Source organism: Sinocyclocheilus rhinocerous, unplaced genomic scaffold (genome assembly GCF_001515625.1).
Source record: "Sinocyclocheilus rhinocerous isolate Xijiao unplaced genomic scaffold, SAMN03320098_v1.1 scaffold1129, whole genome shotgun sequence".
NCBI lineage: Eukaryota > Metazoa > Chordata > Actinopteri > Cypriniformes > Cyprinidae > Sinocyclocheilus > Sinocyclocheilus rhinocerous.
In genome coordinates, this window is record NW_015634513.1 from 1,190,283 (window position 1) to 1,199,124 (window position 8,842).

Below are 8,842 nucleotides of genomic sequence, written 5' to 3' on the forward strand. Positions count from 1 at the left end.
TTTAAAGGGTTAGTTCACCCAAAAATGAAAATTCTGTCATTAATTACTCACCCTCATGTCGTTCTAAACCCGTAAGACCTCCGTTCATCTTCGGAACACAAATTAAGATATTTTTGATGATTTCTGAGAGCTCTCTGATCCTCCCATAGACAGCAATGTAATTACCACGATCAAGGCTCAGAAACGTAGCAAGGAGATCGGTAAAATAATCCATGTGAAATCAGGGGTTTTCTACGTTGTTTACGCTTTGATTTTAACCAAAACAACGTATCCGCGTGACGCAGCTGACACAGAATACCATACGCTGTTTGCGTTCAATGGATACTCTCCAAAATGGCACCAGGGTGACGAATTGTTGAATAAAGTCGTTATTTTTGTTTTCTTTGCGTACAAAAAGTATTCTCGTAGCTTTGTACAATTACGGTTGAACCCCTGATGTCACACGGATTATTTTACAGATCTCCTTACTACGTTTCTGAGCCTTGATCGTGGTAGTACCCTTGCTGTCTATGGGAGGGTCAGAGAGCTCTCAGAATTCATCAAAAATATATGTGTCGTAATGAACACTGAACAAGAATGTTGCTCAAGGTGTAAATGATTTAAACACTGTTTTTGTTTATTTGCGGATTTAGTTCTGGCAACTCATTGCACATTACTATAAATTAATATAATATTTAATAAAATACATTTTGGTAAATGTTTAGCCATTTAATCCAGAATTACATAATTAGAATAGTTTTCATACTGGTGATTCACTCGTGCCACATCTGTTATTTGAATATGCAAAGCAGCCGACATCAAACAGCCTTCAAAGTACAGTGAGGTTGTCAAGGAGACCAGCCAACAACCAATCCGCAAAAAAGCAGCTATTTCACATAAAAATTGGCATAGATATACAACCAAAGCTGTAAAAAAAGAAATTGCTTAATTTCTAATATTTTGATATATATAATGTACAAGAGCCTTGTGAGCAGGTTGCATTGGTCAGCACATTATCAGCATGGGTCAGGGCTTGTCATGCAGGTGTCTTTGTATCTCAGACACGGAGAGAGCAGAGACTGCAGTAAATGGCACTGGGTTTTATCTTATGTACTACTGTCAGGAATGACATACTGCCGTCTGCTGGGAGAGGCCACAGCAAAATGCCACAGCACTTTTGGATCCGACTTAACAGATTCTGTTATGTAACATGTATTTCACAGAGAGGCTGAGGGTCATAAAAGTCTAATTTCAGGGAAAAAGCAAAAACGTTGTGGCATTGCTACTTGTGAGGTATCTTTAATGCAGGGATTGTTCAGTGTAGACAAAAGTTCAAAGATGTTACTTTTTACTGACAAAGCTGATTGGGGTGAAAGAATGTTCTGGAAACAGATAATACAAGACACCAAGTGCTGTAAACCAGAGCTCATTATACTGCAACAGGGTCTCATTCGATCCTCTAGGTTTTTACTTATTAAAAGACAATTGACGTCACAGGAAGACTCTGTTTCCGTGCTGGTTCAGCTGAGTTAGGCGCAAGCTACTATGTATAATTTATTCATATGTAAAAGTAGGTGTATTTTTCCTTATAAAGTCTTCTTCTTCAGAAGGGTTATGCTGTATGATGGTTTAACATTTTTTTTTTTTACGAATAATAGTATAAGTATACACTATATGTGTGAGTGTTCAGATCCAGAATGTACATGCACTGTGTTAGCTAGAAAAGAGAGTAAAGGGTTAACACTCTGTAACACATTCTATCTCACCTCAGTGGTGTCTTTGCTGCAATGTCAGCGACAGTGTACAGCAACACACTCATATACGCAGCACCAAATCTGTTCATGCTTATAACCGACATCACATTTACAAACGTTACAGAATGCTGGAAACCCATTTGAGGGAATTTTAAAGCAACATTATCATTTTAGGATAAATCCGACACTATAATAATGTGATTAAACACAAACCTCCAATTGGCCACTTGTGAGAAAGACAAATGTGGATGAAGGAAACGATATTGTTCATGAAATTAATAAACAAAGGGATAGTTCACCCAAGAATAAAAATTCTGTCATCATTCATGCATCCTCATATCATTCCAAACTCTTCATCTTGAACAGAAATAGATATTTTTAATATTCTCTCATCATTTTTGTCCATCAATTGAAAATCCACACAACCAAAAAAAAAAAAACATTGTAAAAGTAATCCAAATTAATTCAATGGTCTTCTGAAGAGACATGATCGCTTTATACATACAGATTTAATTTAGGCTTTTATTAATATATAAACATTTCTGTCATGACAACTCTCGGAGGGATTGGCATGGTAATGTACATGACAATGTTAATGTATTTGGTCTTGGTGGAATAGATCTGCTACGCTGCTGCTGCTGCTGCTGCGGCAGAGCAAGTACCGAGACTTGCTACTGCCAGTACATCCACAACATGCTGCTGTGAGCATGTAAGAAATATTGCTGCTGCAAATATAACATACATGAAATAACCCCCATATAGCATACATGAATCACCTCGTAGCAGATCTATACAGGTGGAGCTGGGGAAGGTGGAGGGTTTCTGAAGCAAGCTGCAACTGCTACGGCAAGCACTAGTCATATATTTGAATGTTGAGCAGCGAGCTCATTGGCTACCGATACAGGAGAGAACCAATCAGCTGAGCCATGTGATAATGATGTCATTAGGTCAGATTGAGTTAGACCTATCGGACTGCGCCATCTAGAGTTTCATGCCAGAACACTCTATTTATCAACGTACATGACATAGAGCTCATCAGATTTGCTTGCTTGATGCGTGAAAATGGATCGGTGGAGTAAAAAAGAGGCTGTGTTTCCAGCTAAGCCTCTTTCTAATTCAGAACTGGGAGCTGGACTCAAATCTACCTTGACACAAATCTGATTGCTACAGACATTTTTAAGTATAGTTGATGGATTTTGAGCACATTTGGAAATAATGGGACAGTATTAATAAACACACAGGCTGTACCCAGACCATTAGACATCTGTTCACATGCTTGGCTGCATAGCAAATTAATCCTCCTTAGGAGAAAATCTCCTAAAATTTCTCATTGTTTGTTTGTTAGTGATTAGTCCTTTTGTTTAGAAAAGATGTCAGCACAAAATCATCTAATAAAGTAGATGGTGTGTAGGTCAAATGCTTGGTCTTAAAAAACGAATTTCCCAAGAAGAATACTAATTTATTCTATTTCAAAGGCTCTATTCAACACTGTAAAAACTTCAATAAGCCCTTACATTTAGCTTTGTTGACTTAAATAACGTGAATTTAGATGTTATTACATGCAACGTCTTTAAATTACATCTTTTTTTCAGTGAAGTAAACAACAGTGTAAAACTGAAAGATGATCTGGCAGTGATTCTTCAGAAGACCCTCAAGAGGCAGCAGAAGGTACAAAAGTGTATTCATTTTCAACTAACATAACAGTAGACTTGCTTGCCCTTGGGTCTGTCTATGCACAAACACACACATAAATAAACTTTTTCCCTACAAACACAGACAATCGTACATCTTTACCCTACCACAACTCTTCAGAGTCTTGCCCTGTTACCTGATTCAATTGATACCGCACTTTGAAATGCTCTGCTCATAGATTGATTTCCAGTATGTCTGGTAAATGAGGCCTGAGGCAATAACCCACACACTGGATATCTAATACCTTCAGTGGAATATTTGGGTGGAATGAACAGCACCAAGACAAAGAACCTTTGAGGAAACACACAGAGATTGAGAAACACTTAATCAGATTCAAGCATTAATGTCTTAATGGTGCTTGTGCTTTGGATTCAGCATTTGGTGCAAGTGTCTCTGTAAGCCAGCCATATATCAAAGTCCAAACACCCACAGGGTCTTTAGAAGATTAAGCTGCTTTCATAATCAAAGGAAAGACTGGAAAGCTAAATGATCTAAACGAACAGTGATAGAAGCCACTGGTTTTGTTTAAGACCCAGACATACTGACCCATACATTGCCATACAGTATGACATCATCTGCTATATGCAAATCATGTGGCCATTTCTGTATCAAACATTAATTTATTGCCAAGTGTGATGTTGGTTGATGATGATGGTTTAAAGCTGTTAATGATTTAAAAAGGCAAATTAAAGGGGAATCATCATCTGTTGCAGCCTTAACATGTGATCAGCAGTTGCTGGCTCTCTGAGAAAGTGTGTGAGTCTTGTGTTGTAACTGTCAAATGCATTCTGCAATTTTCTATGTTAGGGGAAGGAAACATCCAGGAAAGGCTGACCATCTAAATTTTGTTTAGCAGATATTACAGTGAATGTGTGGCCTTTTATCATCTACAGTGCCAGCTGTCACATTTTAGACCTTGCAAAGGGGAAACACAGTTTGCTTCAAGTTCTCTTTAATTTCCTGCATAGTAGTCATCTTTAGGTCATTATAATCGCACTGTAGTCTATATATTGTGTATGGGTAAAACATCGGTGAGGCCACTGACGCCATCAAAGTACTCTACCAGTCAGTAACTGAGGCCACAATGATCTACTACTCTAAAAACAGAAATGATTTAAAATTGAATATTATTGTTGTAAATTGTGCTGATAAAAAGAAGTGTTATATGTGATACTGTAAAGCCAACAGACATAGTCGAGGTTTTGATGAAATAGGAATACATTTTTAGAAGCATCAGAAAGAGAATACATTTTATGTTGTATTTTTCCAGGAAAATTGTTTCTAAATACAGCTTTCATGGACTCTATATAGCCACTTACATTTCCAGTTATTATTGTGAATTAAAAAGTTTAGGTTACCCCCCAAATTTTTTTTTTCATTTTTGGGTGAACTATTTCTTTAACATTTAATGAAAAATATAAATATTTTATATCTGCATTATATATTTATATTGTATCTTTTTATCAGTATTTCTGGCACATAAAAACAGCTAATCAAAAATATCTTTATTGTTGTGCCCTGACATGACTCTTTTCATAAGGACACTACAGAACTTCTTATTTTATATGCAAGGTGTTGGTCTGTTTGTGCACGTGCTGGTTTGGCTGCATCAAAGTGTTCTGTATGAACAAAAGCTATGGAGATATTTACTCATCCTCCTGCTTTCATTCACAATGTGGAAGTGATCTTAAAAATAATAATGTTTAATGTAACATGTTAAAGGTTTTTTCATAGCACAATGATTTCTCCACGGACGGCTATAATGAATCTTCTGCTTATCAAATTTAACCACAGCTGGGGGGCAGGGTGAGGCTTGACCCAAATACAGAGTGTGAGGACGGTATTATAGTGAAGAGATAAGATACAAAGATATAAAGATATCAGATATAAAACACATCTAAACACGATTTGAGAGAACTTCATGAGAATATAACTTAAGCTAAATAACTAAAACAGGGCATCCAGTCATCTGTGTAATAATGTTACAATTTATAAATGTATGTATAAATGTATACATGTAAAGACAGATGTTTTAACTGAACCAGTGTTGCTGGGAGGTCGTGAGTATCCAGCATGAGAAAGCTTGCTTCTCAAAGACTGTGATCTCTATTGATCGCGAAGGGCCATTAGAGAAGGTAAATAAAGCAGCAACAAAGACCGCCGAACACAACTACACAGTAATCAAACAGAAATCTTCAAGAATTCTTTAGAAGACAAACTAATTCTAAACCTCAAAGAAACAAAGCTCCAGGATGATCTAATTCACAACGTACACAACCATTTCTGTACATCACACACAGAAGCATGATCTAAAGCATCAGGCATAACAAGTGCGATATGAGAAGGAAAACTAAATGTGTCCTTTAAGTTTCTGGGAAACCCATAAGGGTTCATTTTTAAAGATTTTTGAGCCATGAAGATCATCCTGTCCACATGGGACCAGGACTCAATGTAGCTTGAAAAGTGCACTGACTGGGATACTGCACTAATGTAAATGGTCTTCGCTGTCAATCACTGAAGCTGCATATTGGCTTGTGGGCATTTATTCTAATTCTACACATGCTTCACTTTAATGTGAACTGAATGAGTGTTTAGTCACATACACATGTGCTGAAATGGACACAGTGTGATAACTAGAAAGGACTAGCAAAATACACAAACACACATGCTCATATTACAGTCACTGCTAACAGCCAATACATCTACTTGTTCTCCACCACAAACAAGATTTTCTGTCTCCCACAGTCACTACAAATTCAGTTCAGTCCCCATAGGAACAACTAGTAATAGTAGACAGTGAAATGACCGCAATAAAATATAAATGACCTCATGTGCAAACAAAGAGAGCACACTGGTGTAAATCAAACCTCTCAGAATACCAAAACCATCCTAATACATCTTGATGTGTAGCAAAATTACATTTAGTTAATGTAGAGTGGATGTGCAATAGAACAAAATAGGAAATACAAGATGTCTGATGTTTTTCAAACCATTTTATACAGGGAAGTGAATCAGCCAGTGGCACAGACGGAAGGACGCACTTTGGTTGTCATGATTACAGAAGGTGGGAGGGGAAGCTGAAGTCCAAACACCTGATGTTTACGTGTGTGCAAATGAGAGAGCTAGCCGCTTACTGGTGAATTTAGTACCATTAGAGTCCATTAGAAGCATTGTGACAGATTAACTAAAACTAAAACTATTAAAAATCTTTTTTGGTAACTGAAATAAAGACAAAATAATATAAATTATTGAAATACTGATGAAATATTATAAATTAAAAACTAGAAATGTTGCACTGGGATCTAACTGAAATAAAATGAGTTTGTGTGCAAATGAGAGAGCTAGCCGCTTACTGGTGAATTTAGTCCCTTTAGAGCCCATTAGAAGCATTGTGACAGATTAAGTAAAACAACAACTGGAACTGTGATGACGACAGTGTTGTTGTTTTTAACTAAAACTAAAACTATTAAAAATCTTTTTTGGTAACTGAAATAAAGACAAAATAATATAAATTATTGAAATACTGATGAAATATTATAAATTAAAAACTAGAAATGTTGCACTGGGATCTAACTGAAATAAAATGAGTTGAAACTAAAAAAGAATTTAAAAAAAACTAACAAATGACTAAAACTTAAATGAAAACTGAAAATATAAAAAATAAAAGATAAATAAAAAATGTTAAACATTCTATATATAAATAATACTAAAACATCACATAGTGATGTTTTCTGTTAAGATGTATTTCTGTTATTTTTGTGAATAGAAATTGGAGCTTTAATGTGTCTGTGTTTGTTACTGATTACAAATGTACACTGCAATATTCTTTGTACGGTTAGGAATAACTAATAAACATCACCAAATATTTACCAAAAAAAAAGGAGCTACACTGTCAGAACCCAAAACACAATCCACAAAATCACAATCATGCTCAGATAGTGTTACCACGGTAATCTATCAGGTCAGTACTTTGGGGGCGCTTGCACCAATTGAGTTCCCCCATGTTAGGGTGTGTTACCGTGGCAATGTGACAACAGACAACCACCCTCCCCGGTTGACCTCACCCTGAGGGAAAACTTTTCCCTAAGCTTTGTTCCTGAATGGATTGTCTCCAATTCATCTCACCATGAGAAATGGGATGGGCTACTAAAGAAGCTGGCTTCAGAGGATTACAATAAAGCACATCACAGTCTGTGACAAAGCAGCACAAAAAGCACTACTAACAGCCCTAAGGGTCTCTAAGGGGCATTAGCATGAGCTGGTCAGCAGCAGAAACCTTCAAATGCATACATTTGTACTTTACAGTTGTCCTGTGAATTCACATTTATAAGATACTGTGACTATGACAGATTTCAGATGATGTAATGTTTACAGACCATGGTCCAACACAATAAAGTTAAATAAAGGAGGCACGGAAGGCTTTTGAGCAGGAACCGTGCTATAGTTTTCTTATTAAAGTCTGAACAACATGTTCATATTACAGAGGAGCTGACTCATGGGACCCGTGAGGTTACACGAGTAATACTGTAATCTTTAGGGATGCGTCCTATGGCGTGACAGCGATCACACACTAAAGGCTACAGAAATACAGAGTGTTAATGAAACGGAAACACAGAATGGATCGATTATACCCAAAGGAAAGACAAGGGAGAAAGACGGGCGAAATTGTAGAATCAATAAATGACTACAACTGTCAATCTACACCACACACACACACACACACACACACACACAAAGCGGGAATATTATCATTATGAGCGACCATGGGAGAATCCATGCGCAGGGAGAATATTCAAATTATTCTTTTAGTCAGTCAATGAATGCACGGTCTAGTACGGGACACTGCTAGAAGAAACAAAATCATTCAGCAGCAGAAATAATTGTAAAAACCTAAACGTATTACAAGAACTAAACGTGCAATTTAAACTGGGTTAAAGAACTTACCGTGTAGAATCTAAGGGAAAGATGTACTATTTTTTTCCTGTTGCAGCAGGTGCGTGTATCCGAGGGTAGGTGTGTGTCGGTATCACCGACATTCTGCGCGTCCAGCGCTGCAGCGACGCTCAAAGATGCAGCGCATTACAGCCAGAGGACACACTACGCATGCGCGTGTGGTGTGCGCCGAGCTACAGCGCATGCGCAGTGCGCGCTGTGACTGGCTCAGGTGAATCTTTGGGACCGCTGGAGAGTGTGAACGCAGGCTGTGTCACTCACTGGTGACGAGTGTAACATAATACTACTCGGGCACAAATATTAATATTGACATACAGCGTCACTGGCTGTTTATTAAACATAAGCAGGTCTATTTGGCAACCATGGAGATGATAGAGCATTGTCCAGATACAAATAGTAATTTAAGGGTAATTTTAGAACCATTGACTGAAATGTATTCTATTCTCAAATACTGTATTGAGAAC

At 37.3% G+C, this 8,842-nt stretch overlaps 1 protein-coding gene across 1 annotated transcript in view; it reads right to left on the bottom strand.

Moving 5' to 3' along the window:
• fhdc1 (FH2 domain containing 1) overlaps positions 1-8,463 on the bottom strand; it is a 46,636-nt gene extending 38,173 nt beyond the window's left edge. Inside the window, exon 1 of the mRNA XM_016559889.1 lies at positions 8,370-8,463. The gene's annotated coding sequence lies outside the window, so the exon portion shown is untranslated. The remainder of the gene's footprint in view (positions 1-8,369) is intronic.
• Between the last annotated feature and the right edge of the window lie 379 nt (positions 8,464-8,842).